Below are 15,612 nucleotides of genomic sequence, written 5' to 3'. Positions count from 1 at the left end.
TTGCCTGGGAGTTCCCCAAGTACAGATGGGGCCGAGGCCCTGATGAATAAAGTCGAAGAAGAGCCCATCCTTTGTGGAGATTGATCCATTAGCTCTGTGGGCAGAGAGTTTGACAAGCTGTAACGCACTCTCCAGAGGAGAAGCTGAGACTTCACTTCGTGTGTACAAGCTAAGATGTGGGGGGAGACCAGTTGTTTCGGAGTTGCTTGAAAGTTACCTTCTTAAGATGGGGCCAAGTAACACGTAGAATTTGCGTGGATAAGGCAAAGCTGCTACAAATTCTACATACATCGGCACAGCCCCATCCTTCCAACCTGCACTCCCCACCCCACCATCAACCTGGAGAAAACGTTTTGATTTTGCACACGGATAGAGCACAGGGGCAGTAACTTCAGCGCGCAGGGTCTGTTGTTTCTCCTGGTAATTGGGTATTGACTTTTTCCTCCACAACGGATCTGGTGAGAACCAAGGGACAATTTGGAGAGACTTCAGCTCAATGCCCAGTCCTAACCCAATAGTGACTCTAGGACTTTATCACTTTTGGGGAAGGGCCTTACGTGTGTGTAGGTAGGGGTGTCCCCGACCTACAGCTAAGGTGACTGCGACTGTTTGTCTGTGCTCCCCAGTCCCAGACTGTGATCTTGGGCCCCTCTGGCCCCTTGCCTATATCTCTGTTACCTCATCAGCACATCAAGGGAGTGGAACACAGCTAATCGTTAAGGTCCCTTTTAGTTCTGCAGTTCACTGACCAAACACTCCCTGGTCCATGAGTTAATTAAGTTTATTAAGAACATTACTACCTGGGTTTGTAAACACTGACTAACGGGCCCCACTCATTTTAGGCGAAGATGAGAGCTTAGTCTCTTGCCCTTTGGGATTTGTTTTCTTGGTGATTGATGGAGACCAGATGTATTTGGGAGCCTGGTATCCACATTAGGTCCGTGCCCTGTGTAGACTCACTCTGTCACCTTACAGCACACTGTCACCTAGGGGACTCATGCCATATGGGCATTTTTTGCATGGTGTTAAGACTAAAGAATTTTAAGCTGTGATTATTTGCAGTCAATTGTAGTAAAGTTTACCTTTGATTACTTTATGAATTCATATACTATAGACGGACATTTCTTACTCAGACCCCTACACACACACACACACACACACACACACACACACACACACACACACAGGAAATGGCTGCTTTGGGTTCTGTGAGGACTGTTCTATGTTGAAAGTCCTAGCTGTACCAGACGTTAGCAAACCACCCTTGCCTCCCTCTGAGATGATACTTCTTGGCTGAGTCGATTGTCGATGCTGCTTATGTATTTGTATGCTTAGTTTTGGGGGTTAGTGAGAATGTGGCCAGAATTTGGGTAGGGCAGATTTTTACTCACTGTACTGGGTAAGAATGTAGACCATTCCAATGTGCACTATGGTTTCTGAACCACAGGAAAGGCACAGGAAAACAAACAAACATGCAGAGACTCTCTAAAAAAAAAAAATAACAAAAAGCCAGTACTGCATTTCATGTCTCTGCTTCCTGCATCCCACTAATGTTTTAAGGGGGGAGGGTGATATTCTTTCTCACAGTTACGATGCAACTGTGTGCAGACAGTGGCTGCGTGAGCAGAGGGGACTCTTGGTGGCAGAGTGTAAGAGCTAGTAATGGCCTTAGAAAATACAGATGGCAACGCTCTGAAACACAGGTGACTTTACTTTGGCTTCGTGGGTGCTGTGAAATCGGCGTATGGAAACACTGGAATAGCGTGCTGATTCCAGGGCTGTAAATAAAGTCCCAGCCTCTGTCCTTGCATGAGGAGCCAGCTGCTTTGTACTTACTTCACCACCCCACCCACAGTCCACGGAAACCTCAGTCCTCCCAGGGCGGTCCCCAAGTCATGTGACATCGGTGCAGTGGCAATGAGGAGAAATAAGAGGTGTCTCTGATTTTACCGAACGTGATCGTTTTCACAGGTGCCTAAGAGATTTGGAATCTTTCTGTTCTCAGTTCTTAAGTGAAAAATCTCAAATAGTTCCCTGTGCATTACAAAAAACCAAAAAACTCCTTGAGAGCACTCCCACTCCATCTATACAACGGTCTCGCGCTGTCCGGGACAACTGGGAAGCCTCCACTCTGCCATCAGGGCTTGAAGTGAGAACGTGCACGGGTGCCTAGAAGCGATACGCAAACCAACCCACATGCCAGCCTCTGGTCTCTTACCCATCCCAGAGTCATAGGCAGGGGACCCTGTGACAACGATGAACCCACGTGTGGAGGTGTTTTACCTATTTTTCTCTCTGTAGGATTTCATGGTGCTTTAAAAAAAAAAAAGGCATTTTACAGAAAATAATGCAGGGTCGGGGGAGGAGGGAATTTCGTAATGTTCTTAGGAAAAGTACAAAAACAACTTTGCTTGTAACATTTCAATAAGCTGTGCTGCTATTGTCTTTATTTGATGATGTAATTTTTTTTTCAATGATGGAGAAAACTGCAACAAAGACCTTCTGGAAGATCCAATCCAATGTCTCTCCTGTTTTCCTTTCTTTTGTGGGCCAAACGTGGTTCATAGTGGCTGGGTTGGGAGCTATACTCAGGACCGCAGGTCGTCTGGGGACAGGCTGCTTGCCTGGCTGGCATTCATCGGGGCAGAGCTGATGGAAACTTGCTGTCTTGCGGGCGGGGGAGCCCACAGCAACCCAAGAAGAGGAATCTTGACCCAGTATGGTTACTGCGCATTTACTTTCACCTCCCTATTTTTATCTGATCCTGATTGCATGTTGCTGGGGGTTGGACAGCATGTCACATTTTCTAGGTGAAACACTGAATTTGGACATTGTGACAAGTCTGCCAGTATAAAATGGACAACTCCTTGGGTGCCAACACTTCAAGCTGTATTTGATTTTGCCCTTGCTATGCGTCCACCAAGCATGGGCTTGTCATGATGGGTGGAGATAAAAAGCCCACCATTTTTGAGCACCTATTACCTACCAGGTACTCTGCTAGGCAGTTTACAAACATGCCATTTGGTCTTCCAAACGAAACAAGTTGGGTTTCTTCATTTTGTAGATGCAGACTTTGAGGCTCAGAGAGAATAAGACACTTCGAACCCAAGTGAGTCAGCTCCAAACCTGAGTTTCTTTCACCAGATCACGCAGCTGCGAGGGACATGTGCTTTGAGCAATTTTCCAGTAAAGGTGATGTGGCTCTTTCTGACTTGTCTGCAATGTCTCTCCCATCCTGTTTGTGAGAGAGGCGTGCCATGAGGTCAAAGGTGAGTTCCCAGCTGCAGGACTAAGCAAAGCCAAGTGGCTGCCACAGTAGCCAAAGCCAAGAACTGCGCCCAGGCTAACCCAATGCGACAACTGGTCATGGGTGGGCAGGGACGGATCCGTTTCATATTTTTATTGTTTTCATGGGCTTCATTTTCATGGGCCTGGGGCATGGTGCATGGTGCGTAGTAGGAATTCAAAATGATCTTTCCAAAATACAAATTGGTCTGTGGATCTCCTTGGCCCTCAGGATAAAACCCCAAAGCTCTGGTCTATCCCAGGCCCCGCGTGTATTTCTGCCTCTTCGCACACCAGTCTCTCCCACCACAATTTTGGATTACTTGCAAGCTCCCCAATGGTCCATGCTTTCTTCTTCTGTTGCCAGGTCTTCGCACGTGCTGTCCCTTTTGAAAGTCCTCCTCATTTATGTGCCACCTTCCCCGTCCCACCACCACCTGACTCCTTCAAGTCTTTCAGTACTGAGCTGAAGAGGTACCTGTGGGGAATCTTCCCTCACTCGTCCCCTTCCCCTCAGAGTGAGTTAGCTGCCTTCAGCACAGTGGGCTCCCCTCAACTCGAGCATCTGCTATACTGGATTTAACAGCTGGTTTCCTTGTCTGTCTGATGCAGATGATAAGCTCCTCAGGGCAGGAACTCAGCCTCTCATGTTCATTCCCAGCACTGAGCACTACCTGATACAATATAGACACTCGAATTATTGGTGGAATAATTTTAGTACCCTTCATGATAGCACATTTGCATCCTTCAAGGCAGATTTAATTTTTTCGTGAATTGGAAGTCATTTGGAGCCAAGACTGGTGGAATAAGTGATTTATCCAATTCTTGAGTATCATCTTGGTCAAAATCAAGTTTGCCTACAAAGTAATGAATTTGATTTGTATTTGGGGTTTACAAAGAACTCCAAAATTTTAATCACAGTGATATTAAAATAACTAGACTCTAAAGTTGACTACTTTGATGGATAGCTCTCATATAGATGTACAGATGATGGAATATTTATTTTAAAACCAATCTTATTACTAGAGATACAGTTTGAATGTCTATGACCTTAGGAAATATGAAATTATGTTTTGTGGGGATGTCAAATATATGACAAATGTGCCACCACTCCTTACACCTATGCCCAAGGCAGATATTTTCGTCAATTGTAGAATACCTTCCCTATTAATCCACGTGCATTCTCAGAATCCATTTTAAGACCGTACTCAAGGTTAGCAGTTCTCAAAGTATTGTCCAGTGACCTTCTTACATCCCTGAGATTCTCTCATGGTATCCGTGAGGCCAGAACTATTTTCAGAATAATACTAAGGCATCATTCACCCACACTGTCTCATGAGGGTACAGCATTTAGAATTGAGTAACATTAGTTACTCTGAGAACAGGGACAGGATAACTAGATCCCTTTGTTGAAGATTAAGAATTTTCCAAAATGATAGTAAATGGACTTGCATTTCTTAGAGAACCCCAAAGTACCTAGATATGATATTTTTATTGGAAAGGGCTTTCTGCTTGGCCTCATAGGAATAGATCACAGCAACAGCCATAAAACAGTATTCCTCTGGCCCTGGCCTGCTGCCCGGTGGGGCTCCAGCCCCTCAAATTCCTCTCCAGTTAGCCCTGAGAATCCCAGAGAGGTCTCATGGTTGCTCTATTTCTTGGCCACTGTGCTGTGGGGATCAGTTTTCTGGAAAACTCCTTGCGCCTCCAGGACTGGACTACATGGCCTTCCAGTGATCCCCTGGTATCAACCGTCACCCCATTTGTGTCATTGTCTATCTTCCCCACATCGAGAGCCCCTAGAGGGAGACCTCTTTCCCTCTTTGTTTTCATGGGCCCGTCATAGTGCCAGGAACGCGGTAGGAGATCAAAAGATATTTGTTGGATAAACAGCAAGTCCAAAACCATGGTGTTGTGTAAGGGCCTCTGAGGAGACTAGGAGCAGAGGAGGGGAGCCCAAATCTGGGGTGAGCTGGAGGGGAGGTTGGAAGGATGCAGTGTGTGAGGGGAGCCCAGGGCAGAGGGTAGCAGTCCAGGTAAATGGAAAGTATCTGGGAAGACGTCTAGAGACAGAATACTGACCCCCCAATGGCAACTTTTGCCTCGTCACTTCTGTGAATTTACATCAACCGCAGGAACAAGAGTGGTGCACACACACCCGGAACACAAAACTATTCAGTCTTAAAATGCCAGTGCATACGTGGCTGTGTGAATTTGAGCTGGCACACAAGCCAACACTCATTTGCCTTTATGTATTGCCTTTATATATGACTTGTTCTAGGAAATAAATTTAAAAATACATTACAAGAATCTAAAGCTAAAAAAATTTTTTTTGAAATGTCTCGCATAACCCATTTGAAAGAGTTAATGTTTAGTAAATGAATTTTAAAGGACATTTAAGGATTCATCACTTGGAATCATTCAGGATAAATACAGATTTTTTTCCTCACTTGGAATATGATAACTTTAAAATGTTTTCCAGTATCTGTTATCTACAAACTGCCTATATGAATGACTCAAAATTGAATCATTTACAGACACCTGAGGCAAAGAACAAGTGCAAGGCCTCAGTAAGACAGAAATTTGTTTTGAAATGGAGAACCTTGGAGAACTCCAACATTCTGGAATCAACAGCATAAGTTGCAAATGTATGAAATAGAAATACACATAATGCTAGCATAATCTATGGCTCTAAGTTTCAACATTTTATGTAGAACAGTAATCTGTGCCTTAAACACCATTCTGTAGTTGACTGATTCCATAGAAAGAAGAAAAGTAATGGGACATTCCTTTCTTTCCATGAGTGAATGTGAATTTGAAACAATTTCTCCACTGAATTATTGCTGAGAGGGGAAAAAAAAGAAGAAATAGCTAATGGTGATGGTAATTGGTTAAGACTGTACAATCCATCCATCCGTCCAATCCGTCCAATCCATCCATCCATTCATCCATTCATTTAACAAATACTTATGGAGCCCCACTTTGTGTGAGGGCCTGGGAGAGTGACAGGGCATCCCTGCCCTCAAGGATCTCATGTTGTAGTTAGGTAGTGCTGTGCAATGTGCACTGGAGCGGTAAAATCCTGCAATCTGGTTGGAGGAAGAACCGTAATACGACTGTATGTGATTCTGTTCAAAAATACAAGGAATTATCACAAAAGTGCTAGGAATTCAGAGAGCGTGAGGATTGGTATGCACCGTGACAGTCAAAGCAGGCTTCCTGTAAGAGGTGGCATCTTAAAGAAGGCATACATAGTACAACTGGTTAGGGAACGGGGGAACGTGAATGGCTCCTAATCAGAATTCTGCATAATAATATTTGAGATTGATCCGTTTGTCCTGAGGATATCACAAATGAATCTTCACTTGGGATTACTTTGCTGTAAGACATTTTCTGAAATAAATCACAAGCTCTAAACCAAACTTAAAAGATGAACAGAAGATAAGCTCTACCCTTCACTGATCACAACAGGAATTGTAACTCCTTCTGGAAGCAAGTGTGACTGAGGAAGACACAGTAGCAGCTTCTCTCTCTCCTCCCCGTGTTTCCCCCTCCCTCTTGTCTCACATCAAGCAGCTCCCAGGTTCTGGCTTCATTTCCTCAAGGGAGGAATACAATGGCAACAGGATTCCTTGCTTCTTTGTTTCAAAAGCCGGGCACACAGGAGGATTTCATTTAACAGGAAGCACAGTGACTCCGAGTGCAGGGCTAGGAAAGAGGCTTCCCCACGTCAGAAGACATTTCCTTACGTTGGAGACAGAGCAGAGAGAAGTCTGGGGTCCCACACAGAGGGCATGGGACATGGCACGATGGGCTTCAGTAGAGGAGCCCCGGGGCAGCCCTGCGGGAAGGGCCGGGGGGCGCTCTGGGCAGGTGCAGGGTCCCAGGATCCCAGCCCAAACCATCAACCCAAGTAGAAATTTCCTATATTCCTGGTAGGATGGATCTTGAAATTGAAATGATAATGATTTACAGAAAATAAAGGGCTTCACTATTTCTTGCACACCTAAACCTTTTTTTCCTGTCCTAAATGAATCTTCTTGTTTTGAACCTGTATCATCTCGTTCCTACGGCAGGAACAGAAGAGTTGTGGAAGATTCCGATGCTAGAAACACTTTGTATCTGGGCAGTGCCTCAGACTGGATAATCCCTTTTTTGAGAATAGGATGGGGAAGGTGGTTTCCTCTAACTAGAGGCGAAGAACACCCTCGGCTGAGCTCCTGCTTTCTATCCCCTTCCGGCCTTGGTGGGTGGGAGGGTGGTGCTGAGCAGAGTTTGTCTCCCCCCTCAGGGAAAAAGGAGGGCCGACGGGGACAGAATTGGGGGTCCCATGTGGGGAGAGAGGGATCCAGACAACCCTATGGCCAAACCAGGTCACAGAACTGAACTCCAGACATACTCAGGTGCACGTATTCTACCCACCCACCCAGCATATTCTATATCCGCCCCTGGGCTGTCTCTCTTTACCAGCTCAGCATGGTGGGATCTGGGACCCAGGACCAATTTCCAGCTAACTTGAGGGAGGACTTATTCCAGAAAAGAGGCACGTGTGTGTGTCGAGGGGAGGAGTGGGACCTTCCCCACCTCCCCCTCCCCTCTCCCCCTCTTCTTCCCAGGCCTTTAAGGAGCTCCTAGAGGGAAGAACTTTATCCCCCAAAGTTGACTGCAGGTTATGAATGAGGCTGGATGATTATTCTGCAGTATAAACATTTTTCTCTCTCCTTAAATTTTCCTCTTTCCTTTCTTCAGTCTGCCCTCTGCGTACGCCACCCCCTGCCCCAATTCAAGCAAGAGAAGGATGTGACTGGATGGAAAGCAGAAAGAGCCTAGCATTTCCCTGCCTTTTTTAATTTCTCAAAAGTCTGAATCCTTAGGGGATAACCAACAGAATAATGAAAACTGGTAAAGAGGAAAAGGTATGGAGATCCAGGCAAAAATGTCTCCCAGAAGCAAAGAGACAAAATTTTTTTTTTCATTCCAGAAAAAACACTCCTGCGGCCTGGGGAGACAAGAGTGAAAAAAGGAAAAAGGAGAGTGGCAAGACCTGGAGGGGGCTGCTTGCAAAGTGTACCTGGGCTGTGGGACCAGGGCTCTGCTTCCCAGTGGGGGTGTGGGCTCTGCACGGGGTGGGACAAAGGACGACATTCCAGGGTGTCTAGGTACAGGGTGAGGGGGGAGAACCGACCTTCCTGGGGGAGAGGGGTTCCCCCCCCTGCCTGAGGCACAGAGACAGGTCGAGGATCTAAAGGTGGCCTCAGGCTGGAGGGGGGCCAGACACTGAGCCGGTGAGACGTTTTGGAAAAATGATCTCAGAAAAGGTCTAGAGGAAGAAGAGGTGGCCCGAGGCCATAAAAAGGACCCAAAGGGTACCGAGCTGAAGGGGCAAGGGAGGGCCCTTTCAGATGGAGTGGGTGGAGGGCCGGGTGCTGGGAGATGGTTTTCTCCCAGGATTTCCACACCTGCCCCTGTGCTGTGCTCCGGGACAGGGGAAGAGGTTTCATGGGACCGGTGGCTCCGAGGGCCCTCAACCGTGTGCTCAAGACAGAACAACTCAGCCACCCATGTCTGAAAACATGTGCCAAGTGCACTCGACTGCGACCAGGGGATCTTTGGAGATTGGAGGCCAGACGCCGAGAATGCTCGGCTCCATCTCAGGCCAGCATGAGTCCTCAAGGGTCTTTCGGCACTGACTTGTACACCAAGGCCAAGCAGTGTGTCCGGGTTTGTGCCTTTGCACAAACAGCTCCACCTGTTGAAGGGAGGCAAATGATTTTGTTGATGGTTACAGTATAGGTAAACGCACGTATGGAAGCATCAGGGGACTTTACTAAGCAGGTCTTGTGCCCTGTTATCTCCCTGTGGGCTGGTTTAGCGTAGAGAACTCGCAGACATACGGAGCAGGGAAGTGAACAACGTGAGTCCGCATTAAATGAAAGCCGTCTTCTGTGCTTGTGGCCATGGGGATCTTCCCCATTTCTGTGTCTTGAAGCCCAGGCTTCCGGGCCGTTTCTGACAAGAGACCCAGAAGATGTCCCAAAGGCGATTAGAACAAAGCACGAGGTGGCCTCTTACAAAAGATTAAAAGAAAAAAAAAAAATCTAGAGATTAGAATTTTCTGGGTTAGAATACCCCAGGGCTACTGTATCCAGAATAGAACTGATCCGGTGGAAAAAATATCCAACCCAGTGTTTGGGTCTTGGCGAGTCTTTTTCTTCTGGAGTATGTTTCCCCTTTTCAACTTCTCTTTTCCTTTTTATTTATGTTTTAGCTCTAAGAGAAACTGAAGAGCCTTTCAATAGTTGCTGGCTTGTCAGGCCCTTCGAGAAGTTCAAGCTTGACAGTCTCCCTTGTCTATAATAACAGAAACGTAGCTCCTGTTTGCCGCGGCGGGGGGACTTGCCCAATGTCACAGCCACACTGGTGGGTGACAGGCCAGGGATGTAAAATCAAGATGTGCGTAGCTCCAGATCCCACTTTCTCCTTGGCTCCTCCCTGCAGGGAAGCTTCTAATCCAAACTTGAAAGCCACACCCTAGTAGAGGCAACCGCCCCCTGGAGATGCCACCTCTTTGTCATCAAAGGCACCTCACCTCTTCCCACGGTCACTTGGATGAGTTTCCTAAGGTGAGGCTACCAACCCCTGGGAGTTAGGGGACCAGTCCTCCCCCTGGGCTGGAAGATGAGCAGCAAATCACAGGGGCGCCATCTGCCGTTGAGACCTCCCCCTCAGACCCCCCCCTCCCCATTTCCCTGTGTTTCAGCTAAAGCACTGAATTAGTAAGGCTCCAAGAGTGATACACGAAAGTGCCCTCCCCGCCCCTTCCGGCCCCCTCCGTCTCTGGGGAGGGAGAAGAGTGAGAGCTCAAGTCGGGGGCTGGCTGTGACGCCACCAGGGAAAGTCAGAAAATTCCCTACTTGTCAGAAAACGTGTTGGGCCATCCAGCAGAGGTACAAGTACAGAATGGAAGAGACCAGGTAGTGTCTTCTCCTTCCTCTTTTTCTGTCTCCGTCTCTTGTTTCATCCTTTCAGAAGCCGCTGAGCGCAGAGCCGCTGAGCGCAGTTCCATCTGGTGGGTAAATCATCACAGGGACATTTGGGACATCACCCAAAGGCCACAACTGACCTCCCATGCTGGACGATTGGCTCTCGAGAGAGAACATGCAAGTGAGCAGCTGCCCCTCCCCTGCCCCCTCGTGCCTGGTTCCCCTTCCTTGGGTATTCTGCTGGCACTGTGTGATTAGTCTCCTGCCGGCTGGCTAACTTCAGCAAGAAGTTCCTCTTGCAGTGTGGGAGGGTTTGGCTGTGGTCGATACTGTTTTATCTATCTATCCACTTCCTCTGTTTCCTCTGGATTCGGATTTCAAGTCCTAGATGATCCTATTCAAAAATACCTCTTGGCATTTAGAGATCATTTCACGTTGGAAAAGCCCTCTTCCCTTCGGCCTTCGGAGGAGGCCAGGAAAGCTGGTGTGGGGAAGGTTAGGTAGCTGGGGGTATTAATCGTGTTTGCGTGCTTTGGAGTTCAGTCTCTGCTCTGTGGACGGTTCCAGTTTTGTTTTGTTTTTTATGAAAAGGTCCGTCCCATGAGCGGGGTGAGTCTGGGAAGGTGGGTGGTGGCGCTAGTGCAGAAATGGGCGCCATGTGGGATGCGGCTCCAGCAGGGCTGTAACACGCAGCGGCATTGCATCCCATTACCCTAGCTTGCACACAGCCTGCCTCCCACCCCCTGGGACCCCCAGGCCTGGCAAAGTACTCAGAAGCGCCGTATTCTGGGCCCACGTGGGCCAGCAAAAGCTTCCCTGCCGGTCACCGGATAATTACGAGAAAAGGCGGTTTTGCCTTCTCTTGCCCCCGTGGTCGTCCTCTCTCCCTTCACTGCTGTCAGGCAGCAGGTTCCTCTCCACTCTCCGGGTCCCCCGGGCAGGTTTCTGCTCCACGCCACCATCCAGGGTGCCTTCCTGGGTCTGGAGTCGGAGTCATCATTTCTCTTTACTCCCAAACTTGCCCTCAGGAGTCATCTCAGTCCAGTGGTTCCGAATGCAACGAAACTCTGGGAAACCACCCATTTCGCTGGGAGCTAGAATAGCGGGAACAGCCCCACGGCAGCATTCCTCGGACCCCGTCCCTTCCCCCCACAGCTGCCCTGTGGGGCGCCAGCCCCTCAAGTGTCTCTTAAATCGTCCCCAGAGTCCCTGAGAGTGACTCTCTCACGCAGTACTCATCCTTTTCCTCTTCGGCCGAGGGATCTGGGCTTGTGCCAATATTCAAACTGGCAGGTAAGCCGTGGAAGACGCCAGAAGGTCCTGGGGCTGGCGCTTAACATCGTACATCACGTGAAGGCCCCGGGGCACTTGTGCCAAAGGCGCCGAAAGCGTCGCTGTTGTCGCCATCGAGCCTGTTGCTGCCAGCACCGTCCCGAGTAAGCAGGGAGAAGGTACTGTGGCGTTCTGGTAACTGCCTTTCTCTGTAACCCTAATATTCACTTTCCTTTTCATAGGCTGGACCTTGAAAGAACCCTGGGGAGGAGAAGACCCCGCCTTCCCTCCGACGGGGCCAGGCCAAGGAGCCCTCCCCTCCCCACCCTGCAGTCTCCCTCCCTGGGTAGGAAGGGGAAGGGGGATGGGACAGGAGGTCAGAATCACAGCCCCAGTCAAAAACGCACTGCAGTCTCCCCAAACTGCCCTCAGAGATTGAGACCTGCCAATACAGGGAATGTTGACTTCACGTATTACAACTGTCCTGCAGAGCCCGTGTCCCCTCTGTAGTAATCCTGACGGAGGGCCCTCCAGCTGCTATTTGCCCACTTCCAGCATGAGTGGGGAGGGGTCCAGACCGGAATACAACATTCCTGATGGGGCGCCCATACTTACATGCCAAGGCTTTCCTTGGTTCACTCAAAATAGAAAACACTGTCTTCCAGCACACACTTTGAGTCCCTAGGAATAGATTTCAGGAAGGTCTCTGTCTCCTGATGCTCCCAGCTGACCCAGGCCATCGCTGGGAGTTGATGCTTTCTGCTTGTGTCACTACTGCCAGACTTCCAGCCTTGTAAACTGCTTGGCATCTGGGAGCTGGCATGCCATTAAAGTGACAAAGGGGAATAAGGGAGAAATGAGAGAGGGTGTGAGGAGAAAAAGGCACAAGATATGCACCTACTGAGAAGACGGAGGGAGGGAGTGACAAATAGAGTGGTTTCAAACTTAGTTTTCAGTCTTCTCAAGGACACCTGGGTTTCAAGCGCAGGGAGAAGATGATCGTTCATTCATCCCTTCACCCAACAAACATTGATCGAATGCCTACTGTGTGCCGGGCCTGGGGCTCTAAGGCGGAGATCCAGTGATAGAGGTGAGATAGTGTTTCTGCCCAAAGGACCTCACCGTCTGGTGTGGGTGAAACCCTCAAAGCCGATAAATGTCACAGAATGTGGCCACTGCAATGAAAGAGTCACGCCCAGAAGAAGGGGTCCCACCTGCCACCTGGCAGCGGGGTCGTGGCAGGTTCCAGGAAGAGGCCTGAGTGAGTGGTGGTTGGCCTGGGGGTGGGGGTAGGTGAGTGTTCCGGGTGGAGCAGAACCATGAACAAAAGCACAGAGACGGGCAGGTCAGGGTGGGTTCAAGGATGGATGAGTGCTGTTAGAATGGAAGGACCACATGGGGGTGTGGGGGCAGCATTGAAGGTTTGTGAGGAAGAGCCCAGCCTAAGAAAAGGGTCCAGTTAAAATGTTGTCTAGGAACACAAACCCAGAACCACATGAGCGAAAGGTACTGCGGATTTATAAAGGACTTCCGGTCCTGGGAGGTTAGGAAAAGCAAGAGTTCACACATCAGACAATCTGGTTAAAGGGACTTCTTCACCCAGCTAGAAAGTGGCAGCACTGAGACCTGAAACTAGTTATTTAGAAATTTGATTCAGTGTCTTCATTCTCAGAAACGAATTCAACAAAAAGTTCTCGGTTTTTTAGCTCTGGACTTGAGACAGGGGCTGCTCTAAATTTCAGTTTTTGTTTCATCTGCATCTGTATTTTGCCCTTCCTTCCTTCCCTCCTTCCTTCCTTCCTCCCTTCCTCCCTTCCTCCATCCCTCCCTCCCTTCATTCTTCCCATCTTTCCTCCCTCCTTTCTCCCTTGCTCTCTCTCTCCAACCCCTCCTTCCTTCTTTCCTTCTATACTGATTGACTGCCATTCATAAATGCAGGCCAAAACTCACATTAGTAATTCTTCCCACCATGGCCTGTGTGTTAAGGCTCAGAGCAGTTTGCCTAAATCATTCATCCTTAGGAAAGGGCAACCAGGCTAAGCTCCTTCATTAGTAAGAACAGAAGGGAATGGAATGAAGAGTGGGAATATGCCTGAAGTCAGGAGCTACCCCTCCTCTTAGGATATGGAGGGCTCCAGTGTGGGGAAAATGTGGAACGGAGTTCTGCAGTGTACCCATCAATCAAATGGGTCATCAGGACCATGGTTTCTGTACTGTGGCTCTTCTCCCAACACAGTATCTGCTGCCATCAATGGGCAGAATGGTCTTTCTTGGAGAAAACATTAGTTTGGTCAGCAATCCAGGGAGTCCCCCAGGCTGGAACAGGGAGATTACTTCCCAAGGTCAAGCTTTTGCTTCTACCACTTTCTATCCTTCAAAATGCAGTTTCATCCTTCTCTGTTTTGCCAGGCGTGTCAGAGGGATTTGCCTGAAATAAGAGATCCTGAAAGGCAGAGTCCCATAACGTCAGAGCTGGAAAGGGCTTTAGAAATGAGCTTCACGTTCATTCAACATGGTTTTTAGGAACACCTGTCTGCCTGTTTGCCAGGCTCTGTGGTCACTTCTGGCCCTGGCCCTCAGGGGAACAAAGAATAGGGGACACTGTCTCTGTCCCCATCCTCAGGCTTTCTTGTCTTGGCCACTAGAGAAAATTTGGACCTCTTCTCCATTGAGCTGAGCCCACTGAAGTTTTCAGAAATTCCAACAGACTTTCTGGGTCTTTCAGCTGTCTACTTGAGACTGGCCCTGCTGCTCATTTTAAGTTCTTGTTTCACTTGTGTCTGTATGTAGGCTTTCCAGTTGTCTTACCTTCTCTCCTTCCTCCCGCCTTCCTCCCTTCCTTCCATTCTTCCATATTCATTGGCTTCCTACTATGTGCCAGGCTTGGGCTGGGGCTCTGAGATAAGTTAAGTGGCTTATAATCAAGTGGGAGAGGAACAAGAAAATGAATAGTGACTATGGAAGAAGAGTCACATGTTCACTTGGAATATGAGAGCAGTCAAAGTCTGAAGCTCCTCCCACCTCCCCACACCCCCATCCCACCAAAGGCCCCCCCCCCCGCCCCGATACTGGAGGGTTGCTGTGGCATCTTGCCTTCGCCAAGGTTCCATTCAGTTAAACTGTCCTGTGGTCTGCTCCTCTCCACACTTGCAGCCCTTCAGAGACACAGCACAGTCTTCTCTCTGTGTGTGTCTGACGACACCTTGAATCTCAAGGTTAAGATCCAATTTATTCAACTCTCATCATTTTTTCTCCTTCTACCTGTGGTTTTTATGGGGTTTGGTCCATTCTTCAGTATGATTTTCATGATGACTTGGGACCAAAGATTTTCCAGGGGAACAGGTAGCCTGTTCTCTAATACAAGCTCAAGGGGAAAGCTCCTCTGAGGAGTTGGCACAAATGTGGTTGGATTTTTCTAGGCAACTTGTGGCTGAACAAAGCCTGGAGGGGTACAAGGACCATTGTTCTTGCACTGTATATCACCAAAATTTTGAGTCTAATTGGATGCGTTCATTAGACAAAGAGAAAAACATTAGGACATCAACATAGTGTCCTTTCATTAAATAATTTTTGAATGACTCTTGCACTGCAAAGGTGTTTATTGAACACCTAGCTGAAGCTAAATTTAGAAGTCAAACTTAAATAGTTGGACTAATGTTGGGATTTTGATACCATCGGTTAAGATCATTTTCCCTTTCTCACTATAATATTTAGAGGGAGTGCCTGACTTCTTAGTTTTTAATTCCCCAGGGTGGGGGGGCGGGTAAGTAACCTTGCAAGAGAAGTGGTTTTCAATGGTCATGCCCTCAGAGGCAATGCCCTCAGCCCACCCTCAATACATAAATGTGCACACATGCACATCACATACACCCACCAACCATCCAATGTAGTTCTTGCTGATCTTCACAATATTTCCAAAGCTAAGCAAAAGAGGGAGGGATCACTCTCTTGGCTGACAGGAAATCATAGTAAGTTTAGAGAAAAAGCCAAGGAAATAATACAGATTTCTTACTCCATCTTCCCCCTCCACCCTCCCACAAGAGCCCAATCAAATTATACAAATGGTTAAATT

This window comes from Eubalaena glacialis, chromosome 2, assembly GCF_028564815.1.
Source record: "Eubalaena glacialis isolate mEubGla1 chromosome 2, mEubGla1.1.hap2.+ XY, whole genome shotgun sequence".
Lineage (NCBI taxonomy): Eukaryota > Metazoa > Chordata > Mammalia > Artiodactyla > Balaenidae > Eubalaena > Eubalaena glacialis.
Note: the sequence above shows the minus strand (reverse complement) of the source record.